This window comes from Oncorhynchus kisutch, unplaced genomic scaffold (genome assembly GCF_002021735.2).
Source record: "Oncorhynchus kisutch isolate 150728-3 unplaced genomic scaffold, Okis_V2 scaffold914, whole genome shotgun sequence".
NCBI classification, from domain to species: domain Eukaryota; kingdom Metazoa; phylum Chordata; class Actinopteri; order Salmoniformes; family Salmonidae; genus Oncorhynchus; species Oncorhynchus kisutch.
The window spans coordinates 42,389-58,937 of NW_022262859.1; the positions used below are offsets into that span (position 1 = coordinate 42,389).

At 39.4% G+C, this 16,549-nt stretch overlaps 24 non-coding genes across 24 annotated transcripts; all 24 read left to right on the forward strand.

Moving 5' to 3' along the window:
• The first annotated feature begins 38 nt into the window (after positions 1-38).
• Positions 39-111, forward strand: trnar-acg (transfer RNA arginine (anticodon ACG)). The gene has a single exon. It is a non-coding gene; the product is annotated as a tRNA-Arg (tRNA).
• A 210-nt stretch (positions 112-321) lies between these two features.
• Positions 322-393, forward strand: trnae-uuc (transfer RNA glutamic acid (anticodon UUC)). Its single transcript has one exon. It is a non-coding gene; the product is annotated as a tRNA-Glu (tRNA).
• Positions 394-1,362: 969 nt separating this feature from the next.
• Positions 1,363-1,435, forward strand: trnar-acg (transfer RNA arginine (anticodon ACG)). The gene has a single exon. It is a non-coding gene; the product is annotated as a tRNA-Arg (tRNA).
• Positions 1,436-1,645: 210 nt separating this feature from the next.
• On the forward strand, positions 1,646-1,717 carry trnae-uuc (transfer RNA glutamic acid (anticodon UUC)). Its single transcript has one exon. It is a non-coding gene; the product is annotated as a tRNA-Glu (tRNA).
• Positions 1,718-3,353: 1,636 nt separating this feature from the next.
• Positions 3,354-3,426, forward strand: trnar-acg (transfer RNA arginine (anticodon ACG)). The gene has a single exon. It is a non-coding gene; the product is annotated as a tRNA-Arg (tRNA).
• A 210-nt stretch (positions 3,427-3,636) lies between these two features.
• trnae-uuc (transfer RNA glutamic acid (anticodon UUC)) lies at positions 3,637-3,708 on the forward strand. The gene has a single exon. It is a non-coding gene; the product is annotated as a tRNA-Glu (tRNA).
• A 984-nt stretch (positions 3,709-4,692) lies between these two features.
• trnar-acg (transfer RNA arginine (anticodon ACG)) lies at positions 4,693-4,765 on the forward strand. The gene has a single exon. It is a non-coding gene; the product is annotated as a tRNA-Arg (tRNA).
• Positions 4,766-4,975: 210 nt separating this feature from the next.
• trnae-uuc (transfer RNA glutamic acid (anticodon UUC)) lies at positions 4,976-5,047 on the forward strand. Its single transcript has one exon. It is a non-coding gene; the product is annotated as a tRNA-Glu (tRNA).
• A 983-nt stretch (positions 5,048-6,030) lies between these two features.
• Positions 6,031-6,103, forward strand: trnar-acg (transfer RNA arginine (anticodon ACG)). The gene has a single exon. It is a non-coding gene; the product is annotated as a tRNA-Arg (tRNA).
• Positions 6,104-6,313: 210 nt separating this feature from the next.
• On the forward strand, positions 6,314-6,385 carry trnae-uuc (transfer RNA glutamic acid (anticodon UUC)). The gene has a single exon. It is a non-coding gene; the product is annotated as a tRNA-Glu (tRNA).
• Positions 6,386-7,369: 984 nt separating this feature from the next.
• Positions 7,370-7,442, forward strand: trnar-acg (transfer RNA arginine (anticodon ACG)). The gene has a single exon. It is a non-coding gene; the product is annotated as a tRNA-Arg (tRNA).
• A 210-nt stretch (positions 7,443-7,652) lies between these two features.
• Positions 7,653-7,724, forward strand: trnae-uuc (transfer RNA glutamic acid (anticodon UUC)). The gene has a single exon. It is a non-coding gene; the product is annotated as a tRNA-Glu (tRNA).
• Positions 7,725-8,708: 984 nt separating this feature from the next.
• Positions 8,709-8,781, forward strand: trnar-acg (transfer RNA arginine (anticodon ACG)). The gene has a single exon. It is a non-coding gene; the product is annotated as a tRNA-Arg (tRNA).
• Positions 8,782-8,991: 210 nt separating this feature from the next.
• Positions 8,992-9,063, forward strand: trnae-uuc (transfer RNA glutamic acid (anticodon UUC)). The gene has a single exon. It is a non-coding gene; the product is annotated as a tRNA-Glu (tRNA).
• Positions 9,064-10,047: 984 nt separating this feature from the next.
• trnar-acg (transfer RNA arginine (anticodon ACG)) lies at positions 10,048-10,120 on the forward strand. The gene has a single exon. It is a non-coding gene; the product is annotated as a tRNA-Arg (tRNA).
• A 210-nt stretch (positions 10,121-10,330) lies between these two features.
• trnae-uuc (transfer RNA glutamic acid (anticodon UUC)) lies at positions 10,331-10,402 on the forward strand. Its single transcript has one exon. It is a non-coding gene; the product is annotated as a tRNA-Glu (tRNA).
• A 984-nt stretch (positions 10,403-11,386) lies between these two features.
• trnar-acg (transfer RNA arginine (anticodon ACG)) lies at positions 11,387-11,459 on the forward strand. The gene has a single exon. It is a non-coding gene; the product is annotated as a tRNA-Arg (tRNA).
• A 210-nt stretch (positions 11,460-11,669) lies between these two features.
• trnae-uuc (transfer RNA glutamic acid (anticodon UUC)) lies at positions 11,670-11,741 on the forward strand. The gene has a single exon. It is a non-coding gene; the product is annotated as a tRNA-Glu (tRNA).
• A 984-nt stretch (positions 11,742-12,725) lies between these two features.
• On the forward strand, positions 12,726-12,798 carry trnar-acg (transfer RNA arginine (anticodon ACG)). The gene has a single exon. It is a non-coding gene; the product is annotated as a tRNA-Arg (tRNA).
• Positions 12,799-13,008: 210 nt separating this feature from the next.
• Positions 13,009-13,080, forward strand: trnae-uuc (transfer RNA glutamic acid (anticodon UUC)). The gene has a single exon. It is a non-coding gene; the product is annotated as a tRNA-Glu (tRNA).
• Positions 13,081-14,064: 984 nt separating this feature from the next.
• On the forward strand, positions 14,065-14,137 carry trnar-acg (transfer RNA arginine (anticodon ACG)). Its single transcript has one exon. It is a non-coding gene; the product is annotated as a tRNA-Arg (tRNA).
• Positions 14,138-14,347: 210 nt separating this feature from the next.
• Positions 14,348-14,419, forward strand: trnae-uuc (transfer RNA glutamic acid (anticodon UUC)). The gene has a single exon. It is a non-coding gene; the product is annotated as a tRNA-Glu (tRNA).
• Positions 14,420-15,403: 984 nt separating this feature from the next.
• trnar-acg (transfer RNA arginine (anticodon ACG)) lies at positions 15,404-15,476 on the forward strand. The gene has a single exon. It is a non-coding gene; the product is annotated as a tRNA-Arg (tRNA).
• Positions 15,477-15,686: 210 nt separating this feature from the next.
• On the forward strand, positions 15,687-15,758 carry trnae-uuc (transfer RNA glutamic acid (anticodon UUC)). Its single transcript has one exon. It is a non-coding gene; the product is annotated as a tRNA-Glu (tRNA).
• Positions 15,759-16,549: the final 791 nt, after the last annotated feature.

Sequence of the window (16,549 nt, forward strand, 5' to 3'; positions counted from 1 at the left end):
CACTGGTCTAGCTGTGACCTGACTTCAGATTAGACGGGGGGCCAGTGGCGCAATGGATAACGTGTCTGACTACGGATCAGAAGATTCTAGGTTCGACTCCTGGCTGGCTCAATACTTTATTTAATTGATTGAAATCAAGCTGGGAATGATACTGTATACCTTTCAGTGCTTCTGGCTGTTCTCACTTCAAACACATTTTAGACGGATTTCATCTGGACATTCCCCATCATCTCTGAGAAAAAAGATGGAGCTTTTAAATCCAACAGGCATAATGTCAACATTTAAAGATTTGTCTGTGATGTGTATTTTAAGTATGTGTCTTCCCATATGGTCTAGCGGTTAGGATTCCTGGTTTTCACCCAGGTGGCCCGGGTTCAACTCCCGGTATGGGAAGGAATATCTTGTCGTTAGGTACGCACTTGTGTAACAACAGATGCAGCAGTTTCACACAACACAACAATATTCCCTCAGCAACAGGAAATGTGACATGTTATGTAGATTCAAATTATACAAGGCTTTTTAAATGTTGAATACACTTCATGGCTGCATTTCTTGCTCTGCAGTAAAATTCATGTAACAACAGGAGGATCAAATTAAGATATGCATCTGTAACAGAAATACCAAGGAACCTTGTCGCTGACAGACACTATGACTGTGTATACTGGCCTAGGTGTGACCTGACTTCAGCTTGGCCGTGCGGCCAGTTGTGCAATGGATAACGTGTCTGATAACAGGTCAGAAGATTGAATATTTGACTCCTGTTTGGTTCAAAACTAGATTTATTTGACCAAAATCAAGCTGGGAAAAATACTGTATACTTTTCATTGTGTCTGGCAGTTCTCGATTCAAACACATTTTAGACTGATTTTATATGGGACTTTTCCCCAACATCTCTGAGAAAAAAGATGGAGCTTGTTATTACAACAAGCATCATTTCAATGTTTATGGATTTGTCTGTGATGTTTTTTTTAAGTAACTGTCTTCCCATATGGTCTGGCGTTTAGGATTCCTGGTTTTCGCCCGGGTTGAACTCCCAGTATGGGAAAGAACATCTTGTCATTTGTGATGCACTTGTGTAAGAACAGATACCACATTTTAAATGGCAGCAGAATCACACAACACAACAATATTCCCCAAGCAACAGGAAATGTGACATGTTTTGTAGATTCATAATTTACAAGACTTTTTAAACATTGATACACTTCAAGTTTGAATTTCTTGCTCTGCAGTAAAATGCATGTAACAACAGGAGGATCAAATTAAGATATGCATCTGAAACAGAAAACCAAGGAACCTTGTTGTTGACAGACGCTATGACTGTGTACACTGGTCTAGCTGTGACCTGACTTCAGCTTAGACGTGGGGCCAGTGGCGCAATGGATAACGTGTCTGACTACGGATCAGAAGATTCTAGGTTCGACTCCTGGCTGGCTCAATACTTTATTTAATTGATTGAAATCAAGCTGGGAATGATACTGTATACCTTTCAGTTCTTCTGGCTGTTCTCACTTCAAACACATTTTAGACGGATTTCATCTGGACATTCCCCATCATCTCTGAGAAAAAAGATGGAGCTTTGAAATCCAACAGGAATAATGTCAACATTTAAAGATTTGTCTGTGATGTGTATTTTAAGTATGTGTCTTCCCATATGGTCTAGCATTTAGGATTCCTGGTTTTCACCCAGGTGGCCCGGGTTCAACTCCCGGTATGGGAAGGAATATCTTGTCGTTAGGTACGCACTTGTGTAACAACAGATGCAGCAGTTTCACACAACACAACAATATTCCCTCAGCCACAGGAAATGTGACATGTTATGTAGATTCAAATTATACAAGGCTTTTTAAATGTTGAATACACTTCATGGCTGCATTTCTTGCTCTTCAGTAAAATTCATGTAACAACAGTAGGATCAAATTAAGATATGCATCTGTAACAGAAATCCCAAGGAACCTTGTCGCTGACAGACACTATGACTGTGTATACTGGCCCTAGGTGTGACCTGACTTCAGCTTGGCCATGCGGCCAGTTGCGCAATTGATAACGTGTCTGATAACAGGTCAGAAGATGAATATTTGACTCCTGTTTGGTTCAAACTAGATTTATTTGACCAAATCAAGCTGGGAAAAATACTGTATACTTTTCATTGTGTCTGGCAGTTCTCGATTCAAACACATTTTAGACTGATTTTATATGGGACTTTTCCCCAACATCTCTGAGAAAAAAATGGAGCTTGTTATTACAACAAGCATCATTTCAATGTTTATGGATTTGTCTGTGATGTTTTTTTTAAGTAACTGTCTTCCCATATGGTCTGGCGTTTAGGATTCCTGGTTTTCGCCCGGGTTGAACTCCCCAGTATGGGAAAGAACATCTTGTCATTTGTGATGCCACTTGTGTAAGAACAGATACCACATTTTAAATGGCAGCAGAATCACACAACACAACAATATTCCCTAAGCAACAGGAAATGTGACATGTTTTGTAGATTCATAATTATACAAGGCTTTTTAAATGTTGAATACACTTCATGGCTGCATTTCTTGCTCTGCAGTAAAATTCATGTAACAACAGGAGGATCAAATTAAGATATGCATCTGTAACAGAAATACCAAGGAACCTTGTCGCTGACAGACACTATGACTGTGTATACTGGCCTAGGTGTGACCTGACTTCAGCTTGGCCGTGCGGCCAGTTGTGCAATGGATAACGTGTCTGATAACAGGTCAGAAGATTGAATATTTGACTCCTGTTTGGTTCAAAACTAGATTTATTTGACCAAAATCAAGCTGGGAAAAATACTGTATACTTTTCATTGTGTCTGGCAGTTCTCGATTCAAACACATTTTAGACTGATTTTATATGGGACTTTTCCCCAACATCTCTGAGAAAAAAGATGGAGCTTGTTATTACAACAAGCATCATTTCAATGTTTATGGATTTGTCTGTGATGTTTTTTTTAAGTAACTGTCTTCCCATATGGTCTGGCGTTTAGGATTCCTGGTTTTCGCCCGGGTTGAACTCCCAGTATGGGAAAGAACATCTTGTCATTTGTGATGCACTTGTGTAAGAACAGATACCACATTTTAAATGGCAGCAGAATCACACAACACAACAATATTCCCCAAGCAACAGGAAATGTGACATGTTTTGTAGATTCATAATTTACAAGACTTTTTAAACATTGATACACTTCAAGTTTGAATTTCTTGCTCTGCAGTAAAATGCATGTAACAACAGGAGGATCAAATTAAGATATGCATCTGAAACAGAAAACCAAGGAACCTTGTTGTTGACAGACGCTATGACTGTGTACACTGGTCTAGCTGTGACCTGACTTCAGATTAGACGGGGGGCCAGTGGCGCAATGGATAACGTGTCTGACTACGGATCAGAAGATTCTAGGTTCGACTCCTGGCTGGCTCAATACTTTATTTAATTGATTGAAATCAAGCTGGGAATGATACTGTATACCTTTCAGTGCTTCTGGCTGTTCTCACTTCAAACACATTTTAGACGGATTTCATCTGGACATTCCCCATCATCTCTGAGAAAAAAGATGGAGCTTTTAAATCCAACAGGCATAATGTCAACATTTAAAGATTTGTCTGTGATGTGTATTTTAAGTATGTGTCTTCCCATATGGTCTAGCGGTTAGGATTCCTGGTTTTCACCCAGGTGGCCCGGGTTCAACTCCCGGTATGGGAAAGAATATCTTGTTGTTAGGTACGCACTTGTGTAACAACAGATGCTGCATTTTAACTGGCAGCAGTTTCACACAACACAACAATATTCCCTCAGCAACAGGAAATGTGACATGTTATGTAGATTCAAATTATACAAGGCTTTTTAAATGTTGAATACACTTCATGGCTGCATTTCTTGCTCTGCAGTAAAATTCATGTAACAACAGGAGGATCAAATTAAGATATGCATCTGTAACAGAAATACCAAGGAACCTTGTCGCTGACAGACACTATGACTGTGTATACTGGCCTAGGTGTGACCTGACTTCAGCTTGGCCGTGCGGCCAGTTGTGCAATGGATAACGTGTCTGATAACAGGTCAGAAGATTGAATATTTGACTCCTGTTTGGTTCAAAACTAGATTTATTTGACCAAAATCAAGCTGGGAAAAATACTGTATACTTTTCATTGTGTCTGGCAGTTCTCGATTCAAACACATTTTAGACTGATTTTATATGGGACTTTTCCCCAACATCTCTGAGAAAAAAGATGGAGCTTGTTATTACAACAAGCATCATTTCAATGTTTATGGATTTGTCTGTGATGTTTTTTTTAAGTAACTGTCTTCCCATATGGTCTGGCGTTTAGGATTCCTGGTTTTCGCCCGGGTTGAACTCCCAGTATGGGAAAGAACATCTTGTCATTTGTGATGCACTTGTGTAAGAACAGATACCACATTTTAAATGGCAGCAGAATCACACAACACAACAATATTCCCCAAGCAACAGGAAATGTGACATGTTTTGTAGATTCATAATTTACAAGACTTTTTAAACATTGATACACTTCAAGTTTGAATTTCTTGCTCTGCAGTAAAATGCATGTAACAACAGGAGGATCAAATTAAGATATGCATCTGAAACAGAAAACCAAGGAACCTTGTTGTTGACAGACGCTATGACTGTGTACACTGGTCTAGCTGTGACCTGACTTCAGATTAGACGGGGGGCCAGTGGCGCAATGGATAACGTGTCTGACTACGGATCAGAAGATTCTAGGTTCGACTCCTGGCTGGCTCAATACTTTATTTAATTGATTGAAATCAAGCTGGGAATGATACTGTATACCTTTCAGTGCTTCTGGCTGTTCTCACTTCAAACACATTTTAGACGGATTTCATCTGGACATTCCCCATCATCTCTGAGAAAAAAGATGGAGCTTTTAAATCCAACAGGCATAATGTCAACATTTAAAGATTTGTCTGTGATGTGTATTTTAAGTATGTGTCTTCCCATATGGTCTAGCGGTTAGGATTCCTGGTTTTCACCCAGGTGGCCCGGGTTCAACTCCCGGTATGGGAAAGAATATCTTGTTGTTAGGTACGCACTTGTGTAACAACAGATGCTGCATTTTAACTGGCAGCAGTTTCACACAACACAACAATATTCCCTCAGCAACAGGAAATGTGACATGTTATGTAGATTCAAATTATACAAGGCTTTTTAAATGTTGAATACACTTCATGGCTGCATTTCTTGCTCTGCAGTAAAATTCATGTAACAACAGGAGGATCAAATTAAGATATGCATCTGTAACAGAAATACCAAGGAACCTTGTCGCTGACAGACACTATGACTGTGTATACTGGCCTAGGTGTGACCTGACTTCAGCTTGGCCGTGCGGCCAGTTGTGCAATGGATAACGTGTCTGATAACAGGTCAGAAGATTGAATATTTGACTCCTGTTTGGTTCAAAACTAGATTTATTTGACCAAAATCAAGCTGGGAAAAATACTGTATACTTTTCATTGTGTCTGGCAGTTCTCGATTCAAACACATTTTAGACTGATTTTATATGGGACTTTTCCCCAACATCTCTGAGAAAAAAGATGGAGCTTGTTATTACAACAAGCATCATTTCAATGTTTATGGATTTGTCTGTGATGTTTTTTTTAAGTAACTGTCTTCCCATATGGTCTGGCGTTTAGGATTCCTGGTTTTCGCCCGGGTTGAACTCCCAGTATGGGAAAGAACATCTTGTCATTTGTGATGCACTTGTGTAAGAACAGATACCACATTTTAAATGGCAGCAGAATCACACAACACAACAATATTCCCCAAGCAACAGGAAATGTGACATGTTTTGTAGATTCATAATTTACAAGACTTTTTAAACATTGATACACTTCAAGTTTGAATTTCTTGCTCTGCAGTAAAATGCATGTAACAACAGGAGGATCAAATTAAGATATGCATCTGAAACAGAAAACCAAGGAACCTTGTTGTTGACAGACGCTATGACTGTGTACACTGGTCTAGCTGTGACCTGACTTCAGATTAGACGGGGGGCAGTGGCGCAATGGATAACGTGTCTGACTACGGATCAGAAGATTCTAGGTTCGACTCCTGGCTGGCTCAATACTTTATTTAATTGATTGAAATCAAGCTGGGAATGATACTGTATACCTTTCAGTGCTTCTGGCTGTTCTCACTTCAAACACATTTTAGACGGATTTCATCTGGATATTCCCCATCATCTCTGAGAAAAAAGATGGAGCTTTTAAATCCAACAGGCATAATGTCAACATTTAAAGATTTGTCTGTGATGTGTATTTTAAGTATGTGTCTTCCCATATGGTCTAGCGGTTAGGATTCCTGGTTTTCACCCAGGTGGCCCGGGTTCAACTCCCGGTATGGGAAAGAATATCTTGTTGTTAGGTAAGCACTTGTGTAACAACAGATGCTGCATTTTAACTGGCAGCAGTTTCACACAACACAACAATATTCCCTCAGCAACAGGAAATGTGACATGTTATGTAGATTCAAATTATACAAGGCTTTTTAAATGTTGAATACACTTCATGGCTGCATTTCTTGCTCTGCAGTAAAATTCATGTAACAACAGGAGGATCAAATTAAGATATGCATCTGTAACAGAAATACCAAGGAACCTTGTCGCTGACAGACACTATGACTGTGTATACTGGCCTAGGTGTGACCTGACTTCAGCTTGGCCGTGCGGCCAGTTGTGCAATGGATAACGTGTCTGATAACAGGTCAGAAGATTGAATATTTGACTCCTGTTTGGTTCAAAACTAGATTTATTTGACCAAAATCAAGCTGGGAAAAATACTGTATACTTTTCATTGTGTCTGGCAGTTCTCGATTCAAACACATTTTAGACTGATTTTATATGGGACTTTTCCCCAACATCTCTGAGAAAAAAGATGGAGCTTGTTATTAAAACAAGCATCATTTCAATGTTTATGGATTTGTCTGTGATGTTTTTTTTAAGTAACTGTCTTCCCATATGGTCTGGCGTTTAGGATTCCTGGTTTTCGCCCGGGTTGAACTCCCAGTATGGGAAAGAACATCTTGTCATTTGTGATGCACTTGTGTAAGAACAGATACCACATTTTAAATGGCAGCAGAATCACACAACACAACAATATTCCCCAAGCAACAGGAAATGTGACATGTTTTGTAGATTCATAATTTACAAGACTTTTTAAACATTGATACACTTCAAGTTTGAATTTCTTGCTCTGCAGTAAAATGCATGTAACAACAGGAGGATCAAATTAAGATATGCATCTGAAACAGAAAACCAAGGAACCTTGTTGTTGACAGACGCTATGACTGTGTACACTGGTCTAGCTGTGACCTGACTTCAGATTAGACGGGGGGCCAGTGGCGCAATGGATAACGTGTCTGACTACGGATCAGAAGATTCTAGGTTCGACTCCTGGCTGGCTCAATACTTTATTTAATTGATTGAAATCAAGCTGGGAATGATACTGTATACCTTTCAGTGCTTCTGGCTGTTCTCACTTCAAACACATTTTAGACGGATTTCATCTGGACATTCCCCATCATCTCTGAGAAAAAAGATGGAGCTTTTAAATCCAACAGGCATAATGTCAACATTTAAAGATTTGTCTGTGATGTGTATTTTAAGTATGTGTCTTCCCATATGGTCTAGCGGTTAGGATTCCTGGTTTTCACCCAGGTGGCCCGGGTTCAACTCCCGGTATGGGAAAGAATATCTTGTTGTTAGGTACGCACTTGTGTAACAACAGATGCTGCATTTTAACTGGCAGCAGTTTCACACAACACAACAATATTCCCTCAGCAACAGGAAATGTGACATGTTATGTAGATTCAAATTATACAAGGCTTTTTAAATGTTGAATACACTTCATGGCTGCATTTCTTGCTCTGCAGTAAAATTCATGTAACAACAGGAGGATCAAATTAAGATATGCATCTGTAACAGAAATACCAAGGAACCTTGTCGCTGACAGACACTATGACTGTGTATACTGGCCTAGGTGTGACCTGACTTCAGCTTGGCCGTGCGGCCAGTTGTGCAATGGATAACGTGTCTGATAACAGGTCAGAAGATTGAATATTTGACTCCTGTTTGGTTCAAAACTAGATTTATTTGACCAAAATCAAGCTGGGAAAAATACTGTATACTTTTCATTGTGTCTGGCAGTTCTCGATTCAAACACATTTTAGACTGATTTTATATGGGACTTTTCCCCAACATCTCTGAGAAAAAAGATGGAGCTTGTTATTACAACAAGCATCATTTCAATGTTTATGGATTTGTCTGTGATGTTTTTTTTAAGTAACTGTCTTCCCATATGGTCTGGCGTTTAGGATTCCTGGTTTTCGCCCGGGTTGAACTCCCAGTATGGGAAAGAACATCTTGTCATTTGTGATGCACTTGTGTAAGAACAGATACCACATTTTAAATGGCAGCAGAATCACACAACACAACAATATTCCCCAAGCAACAGGAAATGTGACATGTTTTGTAGATTCATAATTTACAAGACTTTTTAAACATTGATACACTTCAAGTTTGAATTTCTTGCTCTGCAGTAAAATGCATGTAACAACAGGAGGATCAAATTAAGATATGCATCTGAAACAGAAAACCAAGGAACCTTGTTGTTGACAGACGCTATGACTGTGTACACTGGTCTAGCTGTGACCTGACTTCAGATTAGACGGGGGGCCAGTGGCGCAATGGATAACGTGTCTGACTACGGATCAGAAGATTCTAGGTTCGACTCCTGGCTGGCTCAATACTTTATTTAATTGATTGAAATCAAGCTGGGAATGATACTGTATACCTTTCAGTGCTTCTGGCTGTTCTCACTTCAAACACATTTTAGACGGATTTCATCTGGACATTCCCCATCATCTCTGAGAAAAAAGATGGAGCTTTTAAATCCAACAGGCATAATGTCAACATTTAAAGATTTGTCTGTGATGTGTATTTTAAGTATGTGTCTTCCCATATGGTCTAGCGGTTAGGATTCCTGGTTTTCACCCAGGTGGCCCGGGTTCAACTCCCGGTATGGGAAAGAATATCTTGTTGTTAGGTAAGCACTTGTGTAACAACAGATGCTGCATTTTAACTGGCAGCAGTTTCACACAACACAACAATATTCCCTCAGCAACAGGAAATGTGACATGTTATGTAGATTCAAATTATACAAGGCTTTTTAAATGTTGAATACACTTCATGGCTGCATTTCTTGCTCTGCAGTAAAATTCATGTAACAACAGGAGGATCAAATTAAGATATGCATCTGTAACAGAAATACCAAGGAACCTTGTCGCTGACAGACACTATGACTGTGTATACTGGCCTAGGTGTGACCTGACTTCAGCTTGGCCGTGCGGCCAGTTGTGCAATGGATAACGTGTCTGATAACAGGTCAGAAGATTGAATATTTGACTCCTGTTTGGTTCAAAACTAGATTTATTTGACCAAAATCAAGCTGGGAAAAATACTGTATACTTTTCATTGTGTCTGGCAGTTCTCGATTCAAACACATTTTAGACTGATTTTATATGGGACTTTTCCCCAACATCTCTGAGAAAAAAGATGGAGCTTGTTATTACAACAAGCATCATTTCAATGTTTATGGATTTGTCTGTGATGTTTTTTTTAAGTAACTGTCTTCCCATATGGTCTGGCGTTTAGGATTCCTGGTTTTCGCCCGGGTTGAACTCCCAGTATGGGAAAGAACATCTTGTCATTTGTGATGCACTTGTGTAAGAACAGATACCACATTTTAAATGGCAGCAGAATCACACAACACAACAATATTCCCCAAGCAACAGGAAATGTGACATGTTTTGTAGATTCATAATTTACAAGACTTTTTAAACATTGATACACTTCAAGTTTGAATTTCTTGCTCTGCAGTAAAATGCATGTAACAACAGGAGGATCAAATTAAGATATGCATCTGAAACAGAAAACCAAGGAACCTTGTTGTTGACAGACGCTATGACTGTGTACACTGGTCTAGCTGTGACCTGACTTCAGATTAGACGGGGGGCCAGTGGCGCAATGGATAACGTGTCTGACTACGGATCAGAAGATTCTAGGTTCGACTCCTGGCTGGCTCAATACTTTATTTAATTGATTGAAATCAAGCTGGGAATGATACTGTATACCTTTCAGTGCTTCTGGCTGTTCTCACTTCAAACACATTTTAGACGGATTTCATCTGGACATTCCCCATCATCTCTGAGAAAAAAGATGGAGCTTTTAAATCCAACAGGCATAATGTCAACATTTAAAGATTTGTCTGTGATGTGTATTTTAAGTATGTGTCTTCCCATATGGTCTAGCGGTTAGGATTCCTGGTTTTCACCCAGGTGGCCCGGGTTCAACTCCCGGTATGGGAAAGAATATCTTGTTGTTAGGTAAGCACTTGTGTAACAACAGATGCTGCATTTTAACTGGCAGCAGTTTCACACAACACAACAATATTCCCTCAGCAACAGGAAATGTGACATGTTATGTAGATTCAAATTATACAAGGCTTTTTAAATGTTGAATACACTTCATGGCTGCATTTCTTGCTCTGCAGTAAAATTCATGTAACAACAGGAGGATCAAATTAAGATATGCATCTGTAACAGAAATACCAAGGAACCTTGTCGCTGACAGACACTATGACTGTGTATACTGGCCTAGGTGTGACCTGACTTCAGCTTGGCCGTGCGGCCAGTTGTGCAATGGATAACGTGTCTGATAACAGGTCAGAAGATTGAATATTTGACTCCTGTTTGGTTCAAAACTAGATTTATTTGACCAAAATCAAGCTGGGAAAAATACTGTATACTTTTCATTGTGTCTGGCAGTTCTCGATTCAAACACATTTTAGACTGATTTTATATGGGACTTTTCCCCAACATCTCTGAGAAAAAAGATGGAGCTTGTTATTACAACAAGCATCATTTCAATGTTTATGGATTTGTCTGTGATGTTTTTTTTAAGTAACTGTCTTCCCATATGGTCTGGCGTTTAGGATTCCTGGTTTTCGCCCGGGTTGAACTCCCAGTATGGGAAAGAACATCTTGTCATTTGTGATGCACTTGTGTAAGAACAGATACCACATTTTAAATGGCAGCAGAATCACACAACACAACAATATTCCCCAAGCAACAGGAAATGTGACATGTTTTGTAGATTCATAATTTACAAGACTTTTTAAACATTGATACACTTCAAGTTTGAATTTCTTGCTCTGCAGTAAAATGCATGTAACAACAGGAGGATCAAATTAAGATATGCATCTGAAACAGAAAACCAAGGAACCTTGTTGTTGACAGACGCTATGACTGTGTACACTGGTCTAGCTGTGACCTGACTTCAGATTAGACGGGGGGCCAGTGGCGCAATGGATAACGTGTCTGACTACGGATCAGAAGATTCTAGGTTCGACTCCTGGCTGGCTCAATACTTTATTTAATTGATTGAAATCAAGCTGGGAATGATACTGTATACCTTTCAGTGCTTCTGGCTGTTCTCACTTCAAACACATTTTAGACGGATTTCATCTGGACATTCCCCATCATCTCTGAGAAAAAAGATGGAGCTTTTAAATCCAACAGGCATAATGTCAACATTTAAAGATTTGTCTGTGATGTGTATTTTAAGTATGTGTCTTCCCATATGGTCTAGCGGTTAGGATTCCTGGTTTTCACCCAGGTGGCCCGGGTTCAACTCCCGGTATGGGAAAGAATATCTTGTTGTTAGGTACGCACTTGTGTAACAACAGATGCTGCATTTTAACTGGCAGCAGTTTCACACAACACAACAATATTCCCTCAGCAACAGGAAATGTGACATGTTATGTAGATTCAAATTATACAAGGCTTTTTAAATGTTGAATACACTTCATGGCTGCATTTCTTGCTCTGCAGTAAAATTCATGTAACAACAGGAGGATCAAATTAAGATATGCATCTGTAACAGAAATACCAAGGAACCTTGTCGCTGACAGACACTATGACTGTGTATACTGGCCTAGGTGTGACCTGACTTCAGCTTGGCCGTGCGGCCAGTTGTGCAATGGATAACGTGTCTGATAACAGGTCAGAAGATTGAATATTTGACTCCTGTTTGGTTCAAAACTAGATTTATTTGACCAAAATCAAGCTGGGAAAAATACTGTATACTTTTCATTGTGTCTGGCAGTTCTCGATTCAAACACATTTTAGACTGATTTTATATGGGACTTTTCCCCAACATCTCTGAGAAAAAAGATGGAGCTTGTTATTACAACAAGCATCATTTCAATGTTTATGGATTTGTCTGTGATGTTTTTTTTAAGTAACTGTCTTCCCATATGGTCTGGCGTTTAGGATTCCTGGTTTTCGCCCGGGTTGAACTCCCAGTATGGGAAAGAACATCTTGTCATTTGTGATGCACTTGTGTAAGAACAGATACCACATTTTAAATGGCAGCAGAATCACACAACACAACAATATTCCCCAAGCAACAGGAAATGTGACATGTTTTGTAGATTCATAATTTACAAGACTTTTTAAACATTGATACACTTCAAGTTTGAATTTCTTGCTCTGCAGTAAAATGCATGTAACAACAGGAGGATCAAATTAAGATATGCATCTGAAACAGAAAACCAAGGAACCTTGTTGTTGACAGACGCTATGACTGTGTACACTGGTCTAGCTGTGACCTGACTTCAGATTAGACGGGGGGCCAGTGGCGCAATGGATAACGTGTCTGACTACGGATCAGAAGATTCTAGGTTCGACTCCTGGCTGGCTCAATACTTTATTTAATTGATTGAAATCAAGCTGGGAATGATACTGTATACCTTTCAGTGCTTCTGGCTGTTCTCACTTCAAACACATTTTAGACGGATTTCATCTGGACATTCCCCATCATCTCTGAGAAAAAAGATGGAGCTTTTAAATCCAACAGGCATAATGTCAACATTTAAAGATTTGTCTGTGATGTGTATTTTAAGTATGTGTCTTCCCATATGGTCTAGCGGTTAGGATTCCTGGTTTTCACCCAGGTGGCCCGGGTTCAACTCCCGGTATGGGAAAGAATATCTTGTTGTTAGGTAAGCACTTGTGTAACAACAGATGCTGCATTTTAACTGGCAGCAGTTTCACACAACACAACAATATTCCCTCAGCAACAGGAAATGTGACATGTTATGTAGATTCAAATTATACAAGGCTTTTTAAATGTTGAATACACTTCATGGCTGCATTTCTTGCTCTGCAGTAAAATTCATGTAACAACAGGAGGATCAAATTAAGATATGCATCTGTAACAGAAATACCAAGGAACCTTGTCGCTGACAGACACTATGACTGTGTATACTGGCCTAGGTGTGACCTGACTTCAGCTTGGCCGTGCGGCCAGTTGTGCAATGGATAACGTGTCTGATAACAGGTCAGAAGATTGAATATTTGACTCCTGTTTGGTTCAAAACTAGATTTATTTGACCAAAATCAAGCTGGGAAAAATACTGTATACTTTTCATTGTGTCTGGCAGTTCTCGATTCAAACACATTTTAGACTGATTTTATATGGGACTTTTCCCCAACATCTCTGAGAAAAAAGATGGAGCTTGTTATTACAACAAGCATCATTTCAATGTTTATGGATTTGTCTGTGATGTTTTTTTTAAGTAACTGTCTTCCCATATGGTCTGGCGTTTAGGATTCCTGGTTTTCGCCCGGGTTGAACTCCCAGTATGGGAAAGAACATCTTGTCATTTGTGATGCACTTGTGTAAGAACAGATACCACATTTTAAATGGCAGCAGAATCACACAACACAACAATATTCCCCAAGCAACAGGAAATGTGACATGTTTTGTAGATTCATAATTTACAAGACTTTTTAAACATTGATACACTTCAAGTTTGAATTTCTTGCTCTGCAGTAAAATGCATGTAACAACAGGAGGATCAAATTAAGATATGCATCTGAAACAGAAAACCAAGGAACCTTGTTGTTGACAGACGCTATGACTGTGTACACTGGTCTAGCTGTGACCTGACTTCAGATTAGACGGGGGGCCAGTGGCGCAATGGATAACGTGTCTGACTACGGATCAGAAGATTCTAGGTTCGACTCCTGGCTGGCTCAATACTTTATTTAATTGATTGAAATCAAGCTGGGAATGATACTGTATACCTTTCAGTGCTTCTGGCTGTTCTCACTTCAAACACATTTTAGACGGATTTCATCTGGACATTCCCCATCATCTCTGAGAAAAAAGATGGAGCTTTTAAATCCAACAGGCATAATGTCAACATTTAAAGATTTGTCTGTGATGTGTATTTTAAGTATGTGTCTTCCCATATGGTCTAGCGGTTAGGATTCCTGGTTTTCACCCAGGTGGCCCGGGTTCAACTCCCGGTATGGGAAAGAATATCTTGTTGTTAGGTACGCACTTGTGTAACAACAGATGCTGCATTTTAACTGGCAGCAGTTTCACACAACACAACAATATTCCCTCAGCAACAGGAAATGTGACATGTTATGTAGATTCAAATTATACAAGGCTTTTTAAATGTTGAATACACTTCATGGCTGCATTTCTTGCTCTGCAGTAAAATTCATGTAACAACAGGAGGATCAAATTAAGATATGCATCTGTAACAGAAATCCCAAGGAACCTTGTCGCTGACAGACACTATGACTGTGTATACTGGCCTAGGTGTGACCTGACTTCAGCTTGGCCGTGCGGCCAGTTGTGCAATGGATAACGTGTCTGATAACAGGTCAGAAGATTGAATATTTGACTCCTGTTTGGTTCAAAACTAGATTTATTTGACCAAAATCAAGCTGGGAAAAATACTGTATACTTTTCATTGTGTCTGGCAGTTCTCGATTCAAACACATTTTAGACTGATTTTATATGGGACTTTTCCCCAACATCTCTGAGAAAAAAGATGGAGCTTGTAATTACAACAAGCATCATTTCAATGTTTATGGATTTGTCTGTGATGTTTTTTTTAAGTAACTGTCTTCCCATATGGTCTGGCGTTTAGGATTCCTGGTTTTCGCCCGGGTTGAACTCCCAGTATGGGAAAGAACATCTTGTCATTTGTGATGCACTTGTGTAAGAACAGATACCACATTTTAAATGGCAGCAGAATCACACAACACAACAATATTCCCCAAGCAACAGGAAATGTGACATGTTTTGTAGATTCATAATTTACAAGACTTTTTAAACATTGATACACTTCAAGTTTGCATTTCTTGCTCTGCAGTAAAATTCATGTAACAACAGGAGGATCAAATTAAGATATGCATCTGAAACAGAAAACCAAGGAACCTTGTTGTTGACAGACGCTATGACTGTGTACACTGGTCTAGCTGTGACCTGACTTCAGCTTAGATGTGGGGCCAGTGGCGCAATGGATAACGTGTCTGACTACGGATCAGAAGATTCTAGGTTCGACTCCTGGCTGGCTCAATACTTTATTTAATTGATTGAAATCAAGCTGGGAATGATACTGTATACCTTTCAGTGCTTCTGGCTGTTCTCACTTCAAACACATTTTAGACGGATTTCATCTGGACATTCCCCATCATCTCTGAGAAAAATGATGGAGCTTTGAAATCCAACAGGCATAATGTCAACATTTAAAGATTTGTCTGTGATGTGTATTTTAAGTATGTGTCTTCCCATATGGTCTAGCGGTTAGGATTCCTGGTTTTCACCCAGGTGGCCCGGGTTCAACTCCCGGTATGGGAAAGAATATCTTGTCATTAGGTACGCAGTTGTGTAACAACAGATGCTGCATTTTAACTGGCAGCAGTTTCACACAACACAACAATATTCCCTCAGCAACAGGAAATGTGACATGTTATGTAGATTCAGATTATACAAGGCTTTTTAAACGTTGAATACACTTCATTGCTGCATTTCTTGCTCTGCAGTAAAATTCATGCGACAACAGGAAGATCAAATTAAGATATGCATCTGTAACAGAAATCCCAAGGAACCTTGTCGCTGACAGACACTATGACTGTGTATACTGGCCTAGGTGTGACCTGACTTCAGCTTGGCCGTGCGGCCAGTTTCACAATGGATAACGTGTCTGATAACAGGTCGGAAGATTGAATATTTGACTCCTGTTTGGTTCAAAACTAGATTTATTTGACCAAAATCAAGCTGGGAAAAATACTGTATACTTTTCATTGTGTCTGGCAGTTCTCGATTCAAACACATTTTAGACTGATTTTATATGGGACTTTTCCCAACATCTCTGAGAAAAAAGATGGAGCTTGTAATTACAACAAGCATCATTTCAATGTTTATGGATTTGTCTGTGATGTTTTTTTAAGTAACTGTCTTCCCATATGGTCTGGCGTTTAGGATTCCTGGTTTTCGCCCGGGTTGAACTCCCAGTATGGGAAAGAACATCTTGTCATTTGTGATGCACTTGTGTAAGAACAGATACCACATTTTAAATGGCAGCAGAATCACACAACACAACAATATTCCCCAAGCAACAGGAAATGTGACATGTTTTGTAGATTCAT